Here is a 14764-nt window from a genome sequence, read left to right as displayed (position 1 = left end):
CCATGAAGCTTGCTTAGTATTGCCTAATGTTCTTGATCACATTGAAGAAACTTCCTTTTATTCCTACTTTCTTGAGTGTTTCAATCGTGAAATAGGATTGGGTTTTGTGAAAAGCTTTTTGTGATCGTGTGTTTTTCCTTCATACTGTTGCTGGGTATTCCATGGTTGATTTCAGTTCGTTGAACAACCTTTGAATTTCTGGTGTAAACACAGTTGCTTATGGTGCATGATTATTTTAATGTGCAGTTGGTTTCATAGTCCTGCTTTATGGAACATTATTACATCTTTATAAAGGATATAGACCTGTGTATTCTGTTTTTGTGACCTACTTCTGATTTGACTGGTTAGGGGCTATTAGTGCCCTACAGGGCTGAGGTTGGCACTGAGGTGGAGTTCGGTGCCGAGTTACGGGTTAAGGTGAAGATTATGGGTTACAGTTTGGTTATGGTTTATGTGTATTGTTTATGGCTACATGTGTGTTATATGGTTTATGGGATTGATGATGGATTACGTTTATGGTTTATGGCTATGTGTTTTTGGTTATAGTTTATGGTTATTGTTATGGTTTATGGATATGGTTCATAGTTTGTGGTTTCTGGTGATGGTTTAGTATTATGTTGAGGGGTTAGGTTATGATTTATACTGTTGGTTATGGTTTATGGTTGTAAGGTTTTACAGTTTATGTTAAGGCTTAGATTTAGGCTTCGGGCTAAGGGTTTAGTGTTTCAGATTTAAACGTTAGGTTTTAGGTTTGGGGTTAGGGTTAGGGCTCAGCGATGTGGAATCTGTTGCTTTCCTGACCCAGCATCTTTTCTCTGGCCCCAGTCCAGTACCTCAGCTTCCAGAGAACCCCTCTCAGTTGCTTCGGGTCCTACCTGACATATCAGAATCCTGATTTCCTGTGTGCGGGAGATGAGGACACTGGGTGGGGACTGATCTCAGGGGAACTTCCGAACTGCTTTGTCCCCTTTCTTTCCCTGTCCCAGGAGAGGGAACTCCAGAGCAATGTGACGAGAATAAGCGGGAGGAAGAGGTCCTGGATGGCTCATTGGTTAGTATTTTCCTTATTTTAGGGTCCATTTTGTTAATGGAAATCACCCATTTCGACGCCATAGGTGTATCTTGCTTTAGTTTTACTTTCTCTTCTCTTTCCATATTTGTTACAATCAATGTACACATGTTGATGCATTATTATTCACGAAAGTCTGTATTTTATTTAGATTCCTGCATTCAGGCTCAGTCTCAGTGCTGGCACCTCTATCTGTCAAAGCCCACACCAGACAGGTTAATGCTGACTGCTGGGGTACCTGGTGAGTGAATCGGGGTGTTATGATAGGAAATGAGACCAGGAGAAGAACATGAGGCCGGATAAAGTCTCAACACTGTGCTGACAATAGAGGCTTTACTCTCTAGCCCAAGTGAAGCTGTTGGTAGTTGTAGGCACAGGAAGTGACAGGATTAGATCCCTAACTTAGTTAGAAAGATGTAGCTGGTCACAGTGTGGAGGTTGCACTGGACGAGAGAAGGATGGGAGCAGGGAGACCAGCGAGAAGAGTGGTGAGAGGCGCTCTGGCCTCAGCTGAGACAGGACCTTGAATTTGGAGGAGAGTGGGGTTTGAAGACCAGGGAGGGGCTGTGGTGAGCCCTGCCCTGTGGGTGAAGCTGGCACAGATGCCAGAGTCAACACTCAGGGGCTGTGGCTGTGTGGACACCAACAGGAGAGCTCATTCTGCCACAAGGAGACTATCTGCTAAACTCTTGATCCTTCCAGCCCATAGAGGTAGAGAAAGGACTGAGAAGGGAAGAGGGAGGGGGAGTGAGGGCCCATCACATGTGGGGCAGGAGCTGATCTGTCTCACCTCACTGATCTCACAGCCACCTGAGAGGGAGCGGTTATCCCCACCTGACAGGTGAGGAGACAGACTTTCCATGTCTTTGTCTGAAGTCACACAGCTAGTACTTGGAGGGGACAGAAGCCAGCTCTGCGCCTGTCTGAGGCTCAGGCACCCCTCCATAAGGAAAGTGTCAGCCCAGACTCCATTCTGAGCAGCCAGGAAGCTCCTGTCAGTTGTGACCTCAGAGGAAGGGAAGATGGGGAGAAGCAGACCCGTGCTCGGGGCTGAGGAGGAAGAGATTTTCAAAGGCCCGAGCACAGGACTCCCCCATCGCATAGCTGACGGGGAGTCGTTGTCATAGGATCTGGTGCGGCTTGTGCTCCTGTGAAGGGCCAGGCCACCACCTCACTCCCCACTGCCTGCCCTGGTGCCACCCCAAAACCTGATTGGGTGAGTACAAGGCAAGCTGCACCATTAGATAATGTGCAGAGTTTTTTCAAATGGAATGACCGTGATGCACCCCAACGCTGCCAGGACTGTTTGTATCCAGTGTGTGCAAACGCTGTTGGCCCATGTGAGCCCATGTTGGTCCCGGTTCTGGACTCAGAGCTGTGTTACAATCACTCTCCCGTTTAACTGCCTGTGCATGGAGATAGTAATTGTTTCTGCCTTTTCTGGAAAATGGGAGCAGTAGGTGCGTTGAGGCCTCCTGTGAAGGTCCGGAAACAGGATTTATCTCCCAGTGAGCTCAGTCCCAGGGGCCTGGATTCTCAATTGAAGGAGGGTGGGCAGGGACACGCTCTCTGCTGCCACCTCGTGTGCAATGTGGGAATGACAGCCATTCGTGTGTCACCTGTACATGCTATTATTTGCTCCCACTTTGTGGGCAGCTTTACAACAGTTACGCTCGACCTTCTTTCTTTAGACACCTGAAGTGCCCATATCAACTTCAATTAAAAAGGGACAAAAACTTTGTAAGTGATACTCAAATGTGTTAAAATCAAGGTTCATTGTTCTTAAGTGACAGAGAAAGAAAGAAGAAAGACAAGGATATCTCCTGGAACTTTGTTTGCCTGTAAGAATTTCCTAAATCACTGGCCAGAAGTATTGTTACAAAAATTAGAGGGTAAGTCAAATGCACCTGATGTTGTCTGTGGGTTTGTTGTAACTTACACTAGTGAGGTTTCAGTAGTTGGATTTCAACTAAGTTTTCGAGGGCTTATCTTTTTTATGCTACATTGATTTAATTACTACATTTACAACACAACAAGATTCAATCTTACGCAGCAAAACGTACTTTAATCGGAACTTAATTAAATGTTTTTATCTAGAGTATTATCAGGTATTTTTCTTCTGAATGGAAATTGAGTGTCTTTTTTTTCTTTTGAAGCACCGTACCCCGAATTTGTTCCTCTGGAGTCTGTTAACAGTACCTGATAGGAAGGACTGCATGCTGGTGGGGGAGAGGGTGGTTTTATGGTTTGTTTCCTTTTGTAAGAAGATGAACCAAACTTATACTTCTTCCACTATTTTCTGCTTGGGAGGAACGGTCGGGTTGCAGGCCAGGCTCTTACTGTCTTTCCCTCCATAAGTACTTCAGCCCACGAGTCATCTTCTCCTCACATGTCTATTCAGTTCCGGTTCTTTCCACTGTGCTACAGTATGTTCCCCTCTCACTGACCAATGTAGCGTCTTGTTTTGGCTGTCTGTTCAACTTATTGGTCTGCAATTATTTCCCACCACCCAATTTCCGTCTTTGGAAATGACCCTACTCTTACAACCTTTCACTTGTTTAATAGCTATTTTCTTATTAATTCCCTGTCAGCCATCGTCTATACCTGTCACTCAGCTGAAAACCACACTGAGGTGGAATCTCCAGCAGCTACTTGTCCTCATATCTGTAGTGGTCTTCGTGGTTGATTCCTGCTTCTCCCTGAAATCCTCTCCTTCCTGGATGCCGCACCAGCTAAATCCTCCCGATCTGTCCCCTTCCCTAGGCGGCTCTTCTGGTTCCAGGCTCCCCTTGCTCAACACCAACACACACAGCAGGTCTTGACTTGACTCTCTATCTCGCTCTCCGTTTTAAGGAACTTTGTTTTGGCTGCTTGATCTGTCTTCCTTTGCCATGGTTTCAGACGTGACTTCTATTCCACTGGCATCTGTACTGCATCACCTTCTCAGACATCTTCTTTAAACTTTATCTCCGTAATTATCCCTGGTTCTTGGCTGTTTTCATTTACATGGACCATTGCAGCCTAAACTAAAATGTCCCAACCTGAGTTAATTCTCCTCTCCCTAAATATCTACCACTTCATGTTGACTTTCTAATTAGAGACAGTTTCATTCTCCCGGTCACTCAGACTAGAACTTACAAAGTTCATTTTCCCTTTCCTTCCTTCCTTCCTTCCTTCCTTCCTTCCTTCCTTCCTTCCTTCCTTCCTTCCTTCCTTCTTTCCTCCCTCCCTCCCTCCCTCCCTCCCTCCCTCCCTCCCTTCCACATCCTAATCATTGCCAGCCTCTGCAGACTTAGCCATATCAATCTATCATGGTTTTGCAGAGAAACAGAAGAAATAAGATAGGAAGATATGGAGAAAGATTTATTTTAAGGATTGGCTTATGAGACTACGTAGGCTGAGAAGTCCAGACTCTTCAGGGTGAGTTGGCAGACTGGAGACCCAAGAAGAGATAATGCACCAGTTCCCGTCCAAAGCCTTTCTGCTTGATGCTGTATATTAGTAACACTGGGACTATTGTGAAACAGTGTGATTTCAAGTAATGTGTCTGTGCAGACGTTTCTCTACAGTGGAGAGGTTACGCTTTCCCTGTTCTCTCCACTTATTCTTAGAATAGAATGAGCTGATGATTTTCAAAGTAGGTGTTGATAAGTCAGAGACACTCTATAATTCAACATAACAGAAAACAAAATGCCATAGTAAGTAAATTCATTTCTCCAAATTGCTCACACACTGAAGTGCAGCAAGCTTAGTTAGAAGAGCATGAAGTGGCCCAGGAGCCCCTGTGACACTGGGAGGGTGACTCCTCAGCATCTTCACCATTCCCTTTTCTACCAATCATATGTTGAAAAGACTTGTTTAGTCGTTCAGACATTAAGTAATTTGGGTAAACCTATACACACAATTCTGTTAAGTGTTCTGCAATAAAAGTTTATGTTTGTAGGCCTCTCCCCATTTCCCAAAGCCCTTTCTATAGTAGAGTATATACTACTATATTTGATTTTTAATTACAGATTCAATCTCCTTATTTGTTACAGGTCTATTCAGATTTTCTATTTGTTTGTGATTTAGTGTTGGTAGGTGTTGTGTTCCTTGAAATTTATCCAACACCGTTACTACATTTGCGGTTTTTAAGAAATTCCACATACATCAAGATTATTTCCCACTGTGTAAATATTCTGTGTAAACATGATTGTAAATGGTTGCGTATATGCCATCTCATATGTATGTTGTATGTATCTAGCCCTCCTCCTGTTAAATCTAGGTTGACTTTAATTATTTCTCTGCAATGAATATCCTCATACTGTCCACACATGTAATATGAGTTCCTCAGGATAAACTCCCAGCTATAGAGTTTCTGTACAACTGGGTCTGTGAGCATTGTTTCCTGCTCTGACCACGTTTTTCTGAGAGGATGCCAGGAAGGAGCTTAGGCTCAAAGTTTAAGTTACCAGTCGAGCAATGAGAACAATGTATGCAGATAATTTTGTCAGTATCTTTCTATTCCAATTCCACTATCCAGTACATTATCTGCTCAATAGATGGAAAAATATGAGCATAAATGTTAGTTTTGTCTAATAGCAGTAAGTCTCAAGTACAACTTTACTTAAAGAAGTTTCGCCATTATTTTTAATACGTTCACTCATGTGAGTTCTAAGTGTCATCATCAGAACAATGAATGATACCTGTTCCAGAGGCCTAGTGCTGGAGTTCCCTCTCTCAGAACTCCTGCAGTCTCACATGAAGAAGTGACAATTAGAAAAGGAGCCACTCTGGGCTAAGTAACATAAAAGATTTCCCCCCCATGAATGACAAGAGAGTAGGCTGGTGATCAGAGGAAAGGTTGCACTTTGGGCCCAACCAAGCCCCCCCACTAGTATCCTCTCATGGGTCAGGTCAACCCAGGAGCTTGTTCTCCCTCATATATAACATACATGTGTTCCAACGAGTTCCAATGAGACTACTGGCTAGTCTCATTCTCAGAAGGCCTGGATTCTTTAACTTCTCTCCCTGAGTATGGGATTTAATTCACAGAGATTAAGGTCTCCAGACCCATTTGGCACAACCCTGCTGCTGTTCTGTGGTCATTAGTGTTTGGTGGTGGGTTTTGTGTGTGTGCCAATCCTTGGTTGAGTTCATTCAGCCGCTGTTTGTGCAGACTCACCACCAGCCGCTATGGGCCCCCTGGCACCCAAGGTGCTTTTCTGGAAGCAAAATCTGACCCAGACCTAAGGCAGCCTCCTGCTGGGGCCCCCTGGGCTGCTGTGTTGGGTTCACAGGAGTAGCAGAGAGACCCAACTAACTTCCGGAAAAATGGCGGCATGAGGTGAGCCTCTGTAAAGCTCCACTGGAATTTACAACGAATCGAACAACAAAAACTCCACAAAGGACTCCCTGCACAGCAGACAGGCAAGACGAAGAGGCCCACTACCGACTGAAATCACCTACAGGTGGGAGATTCGCGCGAGTGGAGGGAGGAGGAAAGGGAGAGGTGCGCGGAGATGGAGCCGTGCGGGCGCAGGATGCAGAACTCGCTCAGTGCTCCGAGCTCGCTGCTTCCGGAAACTACCGCAGCTGCGAGTGAGGGAAGAACTCGGACTGCTAGGGCCCCGCCTATGGCCCACAGGGCTGAGGGGACAGCATATACCACGGCTGAACCCAACGCACACGGCAGAGACCTCGGAGAAAAGACTGAGGGAAAAAGGCTAAAAACGGTGGTTTAAGCCCTCACTGCCGAGCAGAGAACGGAGCCTTAGGCACTGAGACTAGCCGCCCCCTCCCACCCCTCCCAGAGCTCGCCCCGCCCCCACCTGCCCGGTGCTAGAAGCGAAACAGTAGCAGTGTCGGATCAAAACAACAGAAAATTTGCTGTTTTGAGAACTGTGGGCCGCAGACACAAACTCGCAGCCCAACTGGTTCCGGCAAAGGGGAGAGAGCTGTGGAAGCAGGACCGGCTGTGGTGGTGGTTGCCGCCATTGCTCTGGGCCACCTCTCATAACTTACCCCGCCCCTGACTCCACCTATCTGGGCGGATACCTGCAGGAGTAAACAGAACTGCTGAAACATACAGGCTCTGAATCAGGAGCTGGAAGAGCTTTGGAACATCAAAAGTTCTCCGCATACCCACCAGGACACTGCGCCCTGTGACCTATACGAACTATTAACAGAGGAGAAGCCCGTCTCCCAGGGAATCCCTCCATTGTGTGAGAAGCAGGAATAGTGCAGAGAAAACAGCACTACCGTGTGGGAGAAGAAAAATAAATTGCAGTTGGAGACATAATAAGACATTCTACCAACAAGTACTGGAAAACAAAAGAAAGACCTCTTCCTATCAACCTGTTGCAGAAGTCACTCATGTAGATGTCTAGGAAGAGAAATAGTAAACCAGTAATTGCCATGAATAACCAAGGCAACAAGATAGCTCAGAAAGAAAGTGAAAAATCTCCAGAGAAGGCACTTAAAGATACAGAAACATGTGACTTAAGTGACAGAGAATTCAAGATTGCAGTTCTGAAAAAACTCAACGAGATACAAGAAAACACAGATAGGAAGTTAAATGAACTCAGAAACTCAATCAAAGAATAGCATGAGCATTTTACGAAAGAGATTGAAATTTTAAAAAAGAACCAAAGAGAATTTCTGGAGATTAAGAACTCAATAGAAGAAATTAAGAATGAAATAACCAGCTTAGGTAGTAGAGTTGACCAGATGGAGGAAAGAATCAATGACATCGAAGATAGAAACCTGGAAATAACACAGATAGAAGAAGAAAGAGACTTGAGACTTAAAAGAAATGAAAGAACTCTACAAGAACTTTCTGACTCCATCAGAAAGAGCAATATAAGAATAATGGGCATACCAGAAGGAGAAGAAAGAGAGAAGGGAACAGAGAATATATTCAAACAAATTGTCGATGAGAACTTCCCAAATTTGTGGACAGAACTGGACCCTCGAATCCAAGAAGCAAATAGAACACCTAGTTACCTCAATCCCAACAGGCCTTCTCCAAGGCACATTGTATTGAAGCTGTCTAAAATCAACGACAAAGAAAGAATCCTCAAGGCAGCCAGGGAAAAGAAGACGGTAACTTACAAAGGAAAGCCCATTAGATTATCATCAGATTTTTCAGCAGAAACTCTACAAGCCAGGAGGGAGTGGAACCAAATATTCAAACTATTGAAAGAGAGAAATCATGAGCCAAGAATAATATATCCAGCAAAGATATCCTTTAAATATGAAGGAGGAATAAAGACCTTTCCAGACATACAGAAGCTAAGGGAATTTTCTAATACACGACCTGCACTACAAGAAATACTAAAGGAGGCTATTCGACCACCATCAACAGGGACAATTTGTGGCAACCAAAACTAAAAAAGGGGGAGAGTAAAGGCCTAAACCGGAATATGGGAAAGGAGAAAGTAAGCATGCTGAAGAAAATGGAATACTCTAAATATCAAACTTTCTTTTACATAAACTTAAGGGTAACCACTCAAAAAACATCCAGAACTGAAATATATACTGAAATAAAAGAAGAAACAGAGGGAAACATCATAGAATACCACCACACAGAAATAATAGACAACAACAAAAAGGCAAAGAAACAATGGAGACACAGCCTTACCAGAAAACTAAAGATAGAATGACAGGAAATCCTCACATATCAATAATCACCCTAAATGTGAATGGACTGAACTCACCAATGAAAAGGCACAGAGTAGCAGATTGGATCAAAAAACTACACCCAACCATATGCTGTCTCCAAGAGACACATCTCAGCTACAAGGACAAGCATAAACTCAAAATGAAAGGGTGGAAATTGACACTCCAAGCAAATGGTACCCAGAGAAAATCAGGTGTAGCCATAACGATATCAGATGAAACAGACTTCAAGGTGAAAAAGATAACAAGAGACAAAGATGGACATTTCATAATGGTGAAGGGGACTGTACAACAAGAAGACATAACAGTCATCAATATTTATGCCCCCAATCAGGGAGCACCAAAATACACCAAGCAACTACTAACAGAACTAAAGGGAGAAATTGACCAAAACACAATTATACTAGGGGACTTAAATACATCATTGACAGCTATGGATAGATCATCCAAACAGAAAATAAATAACGAAATAGTAGCCCTAAATGACACATTAGATGAAATGGACATAATTGACATTTATAGAGCACTTCATCCTAAAACATCAGACTATACATTCTTTTCTAGTGTACACGGAACATTCTCAAGGATAAACCATATATTGGGACATAAAATCAGTCTCAACAAATTTAAGAAGATTGAAATCATACCATGCATATTCTCTGATCACAAGGCTTTGAAATTGGATATCAAATGTAAAAAGAAAGCGGGAAAAAACACAAATACATGGAGATTAAACAACATACTTTTAAAGAAGGACTGGGTCAAAGAAGAAGTTAGAGGAGAGATCAAAAGATACATAGACATTTCTCTGATGATTAGTGACATTGAGCATTTTTTCATATGTCTATTTGCCATTTCTATGTCCTCCTTGGAGAAATGTCTCTTCAGAACCTCTGCCCATTTTTCACTTGGATTGTTTGTTTTTTTTGTTGTTGAGTTGCATGAGTTCCTTGTATATTTTGGATATTAGCCCCTTATTGGAGGCTCTGTTTGCAAAAATCTTCTCCCATTCACTTGGTTGCCTCTTTATTTTGTGATGGTTTCTTTTGCTGTGCAGAAGCTTTTAACTTTCATATACTCCCATTAGTTTATTTTAGCTTTTACTTCCCTTTCCTTTGGAGTCAAATTCATAAAATGCTCTTTGAACCCAAGGTGCATAAGTTTAGTACCTATGTTTTCTTCTCTGCAGTTTATTGTGTCAGGTCTTATGCTTAAGTCTTTGTTCCATTTTGAATTAATTTTGGTACATGGTGACAGATAGCAGTCCAGTTTCATTCTTTTGCACGTGACTTTCCAATTCTCCCAGCACCAATTATTAAAGATGCTGTCTTTTCTCCATTGCATGTTTTTTGCTTGTTTGTCAAAAATTATCTGTCCATATTTATGCGGTTTTATTTCTGAGTTCTCAATTCTATTCCATTGGTCTACGTGTCTGTTTTTCTGCCAATACCATGCTGTTTTGATGATTGTAGCCCTCTAGTACAAGCGAAAGTCAGGGAGTGTGATACCTCCAGTATTGTTCTTTTTTCTTAGGATTGCTTTGGCTATTTGGGGTTTTTTGTGGTTCCAAACAAATCTGATGATTTTTTGTTCTATTTCTTTAAAAAATGCCATTGGGATTTTGATGGGGATTGCATTAAATCTGTATATTGCTTTGGGTATTATGGCCATTTTAACTATGTTGATTCTTTCAATCCATGAGCACGGAATGTCTTTCCATTTCTTTCTTTTTTTTTTTTTTTTTATTTAATTAGTTTCAGGTGCAGAAGACAAAGCAAAACTTAGACATTTATCATTTATATCCCTCACACTGTGTGAACCCCCCTCCCCCCATCCACTATCCCTCTGTACGTTCCCAAAACCTCTCATCTTCCCCTTATTCCCACCCCCCCGCCCCTCTAGCAACCCTCTGTTTTTCCTCCATGTTTCCAAAACTGTTTCTGATTAGTTCATTCACGTATTCTTTTCTTTAGATTCCGCATATAAGTGAGATCATATGGTATTTGTCTTTCTCTTTCTGACTTATTTCACTTAACATAATGTTCTCTAGGTCCATCCATGTTGTTGCAAATGGTAAGATTTCTTTCTTCTTTATGGCTGCGTAATACTCCATTGTATAAATGTACCACAGTTTCTTAATCCAGTCATCTACTGATGGGCATTTCGGTTGTTTCCAGGTCTTGGCTATTGTATATAGTGCTGCAATAAACATAGGAGTGCATAAAGATTTTTGAATTGGAGTTTTGGATTTCTCCGGATAGATACCTAGGAGTGGGATTGCTGGATCATAAGGTAGTTCCATTTTCAGATTTTTGAGATATCTCCAAACTGTTTTCCATAGTGGCTGCACCAATCTGCATTCCCACCAACAGTGCACCAGCGTTCCCTTTTCTCCGCATCCACGCCAGCACTTGTTGTTTGTTGATTTATTGATGATAGCCATCCTGACTGGGGTGAGGTGGTATCTCATTGTGGTTTTTATTTGCATTTCTCTAATGGTTAGTGAGGTTGAACATTTCTTCATATGTCTGTTTGCCATCTGTGTGTCCTTTTTAGAAAAATGTCTCTTCATGTCCTCTGCCCATTTTTTAATTGGGTTGTTTGTTTTTTTGGAGTTGAGTTGAGTGAGTTTTTTATAAATTTGTGATATTAACCCCTTATCAGATACATCATTGGCAAATATATTTTCCCAATCAGTAGGATCCCTTTTTGTTTTATTGATGGTTTCCTTTGCTGTGAAAAAGCTTTTTAGTTTGATGTAATCCCACATGTTTATTTTTCCTCTTACTTCCCTCGCGCGAGGGGATATATCAGTAAAAATCTTACTCCGGGTAATGTCTGTGAAGTTTCTTCCTATATTTTCTTCTAGGAATTTTATGGTTTCAGATCTTACATTTAAATCTTTAAGCCATTTTGAATTTATTTTTGTATGTGGTGTAAGGAGGTGATCCAGCTTCATCTTTTTGCATGTGTCTGTCCAAGTTTCCCAGCACCATTTATTGAATAGACTGTCTTTACCCCACCGTACATTCTTGCTTCCATTGTCATAGATTAAGTGGCCATATAGGCATGGATTTATTTCTGGACTCTCTATTCTGTTCCATTGATCTATGGGTCTGTTTTTATGCCAGTACCATGCTGTTTTGATTACTGTAGCCTTGTAGTATAATTTGAAGTCAGGTATTGTTATACCTCCCACTTTGTTCTTATTTCTCAAGATTGTTGAAGATATCCGGGGTCTTTTGTTATCCCATATAAATTTTAGGATTATATGTTCTATTTCTGTGAAAAATGTCGTTGGTAGTTTGATAGGAATTGCGTTGAATATATATATTGCCTTAGGCAGTATGGACATTTTAACTATATTAATTCTTCCTATCCATGAACATGGTATGTGTTTCCATCTATTTGTATCTTCTTTCATTTCTTTCTTCAGTGTCTTATAATTTTCTGAGTACAGATCTTTTACTTCTTTGGTTAAATTTATTCCCAGGTATTTTATAGTCTTTGGAGCAATTGGAAATGGAATTGCTTTTTTAATTTCTCCTTCTGATGTTTTATTATTGGTATATACAAATGCAACTGATTTCTGAATATTAATTTTGTATCCTGCTACTTTACTAAATTCATCTATCAGCTCTAATAGTTTCTTGGTGGAGTCTTTAGGGTTCTCTAAATATAGTATCATATCATCTGCATATAATGACAGTTTTACTTCCTCCTTACCGATTTGGATGCCTTTTATTTCTTTTTCTTGTCTGATTGCTGTGGCTAGAACTTCCAGCACTATGTTGAATAGAAGTGGAGAAAGTGGGCAGCCTTGCCTTGTTCCTGATTTTAAGGGGAATGGTTTTAGTTTTTCCCCATTGAGTATGATGTTAGCTGTGGGCCTATCATATATGGCCTTTATTATGTTGAGATATGATCCCTCTATTCCCACTTTCTTAAGGGTTTTTATCATGAATGGCTGCTGAATTTTATCAAATGCTTTTTCTGCGTCAATTGATATGATCATATGATTTTTATTTTTCATTTTGTTAATGTGGTGTATCACATTAATTGATTTGCGGATGTTGAACCACCCTTGCATACCAGGGATGAATCCCACTTGATCATGGTGTATAATCTTTTTAATATATTGCTGAATTCTGTTTGCTAGTATTTTGTTGAGGATTTTTGCATCTATGTTCATTAGCGATATCGGCCTGTAGTTTTCTTTTTTTGTGGTGTCTTTGTCTGATTTTGGGATCAGGGTGATAGTGGCTTCGTAAAAAGTGTTTGGGAGTCTTCCCTCCCTCTGGATTTTTTGGAAGAGTTTGAGGAGAATAGGTGACAATTCTTTTTGGAACGTTCTGTAAAATTCACCTGTAAAGCCATCTGGTCCAGGGCTTTTGTTTGTTGGGAGATTGTTGATTACTGATTCAATTTCCTTGGTGGTAATCAGTCTATTCAGGTTTTCTGTCTCCTCTTGAGTTAGCCTTGGGAGGTTGTATGCATCTAGGAAATTGTCCATTTCTTCCAGGTTGTCAAATTTGTTGGCATACAGTTGCTCATAGTAATTTCTTAGGATTTTTTGTATCTCTGCGGTGTCTGTTGTCACTTCTCCTCTTTCATTACTGATTTTATTAATTTGGGTCCTCTCTCTCTTTTTTTTAATGAGTCTGGCTAAAGGTTTGTCAATTTTGTTTATCTTCTCTAAGACCCAACTCTTGGATTCATTGATCTTTTGTATTGTTTTTCTGGTTTCTATTTCATTTATTTCCGCTCTGATCTTTATTATCTCCTTCCTTGTACTCCCTTTGGGCTTATTTTGTTGTTCTTTTTCCAGATCCCTTAAGTGTGAAGCTAAACTGTTGATTAGTGATGTTTCTTGTTTCTTTAGGTAGGCCTGCAGTGCTATGAACTTCCCTCTTAGGACTGCTTTCGCGGCATCCCATAGATTTTGGGTCGTTGTATTTTCATTTTCGTTTGTCTCGAGATATCTTTTGATTTCTTCCTTGATCTCCTGTTTGACCCATTCATTATTTAGTAACATATTATTCAGCCTCCATGAATTTGTGTGTCTTCCAGTCTTTTTCCTGTAGTTCATTTCTAATTTCATAGCACTGTGGTCAGAGAAGACAATTGGTATGATTTCAATTTTCTTAAATTTATCCAGACTTGCTTTGTGGCCTAACATATGGTCTATCTTGGAGAATGTTCCATGTGCGCTTGAGAAGAACGTGTATTCTGCAGCATTGGGGTGGAATGCTCTGAAAATATCGGTTAAATCCAAGTGGTCCAATGTGTCATTTAAGGCTGTTGTTTCCGTATTGATTTTCTGTCTGGAAGACCTGTCCCTTGTTGTCAGAGGTGTGTTGAAGTCCCCTACTATGATAGTGTTACTGTTGATCTCCATCTTTATGTCAGTCAATATCTGTTTTATATATTTAGGTGCTCCTATGTTGGGTGCATAGATGTTTACTAGGGTTATATCCTCTTGTCGAATTGATCCCTTTATTATTATATAGTGTCCATCTTTGTCTTTTAATATTTTCTTCATTTTAAAGTCTATTTTGTCAGAGATAAGTATTGCAACTCCAGCTTTTTTCTCATTTCCATTTGCATGGAATATCTTACTCCAACCCTTCACTTTTAGCCTGTGTGTGTCTTTTGATCTGAGGTGAGTCTCTTGTATACAGCATATACAAGGGTCTTGCTTTCTTATCCATTCAGCCACCCTATGTCTCTTGATTGGAGCATTTAAACCATTTACATTTAAAGTGATTATTGATAAGTACATAGTTATTGCCATTTTTAAATTTGTGGATAAATTGTTTCGTCTTTCTTCTATTTACAGAAGTCCTTTTAGTATTTCTTGCAATGCTGGCCTGGTGGTAATGAATTCCTTTAGCTTATTCTTTTCTGGGAAGCTCTTTATCTCCCCGTCAATTTTAAATGATAGCCTTGCTGGATAAAGCAACCTAGGTTGTAGGCCTTTGTTTTCCATCACTTTGAGTATCTCCTGCCACTCCCTCCTGGCCTTCAATGTTTCTG

At 41.1% G+C, this 14764-nt stretch overlaps 1 pseudogene; it reads left to right on the top strand.

Annotated features, from left to right (window-relative positions):
* The window catches only part of LOC141568076 (mitotic spindle assembly checkpoint protein MAD2A pseudogene), a 43840-nt pseudogene that overhangs the window by 2222 nt on the left and 26854 nt on the right, over positions 1-14764 (top strand).

This window comes from Rhinolophus sinicus, chromosome 13 (assembly GCF_057876585.1).
Source record: "Rhinolophus sinicus isolate RSI-liver-muscle chromosome 13, RSI-T2T, whole genome shotgun sequence".
Taxonomy (NCBI): domain Eukaryota; kingdom Metazoa; phylum Chordata; class Mammalia; order Chiroptera; family Rhinolophidae; genus Rhinolophus; species Rhinolophus sinicus.
Note: the sequence above shows the minus strand (reverse complement) of the source record. Positions and strands in the feature narration are given on the sequence as shown.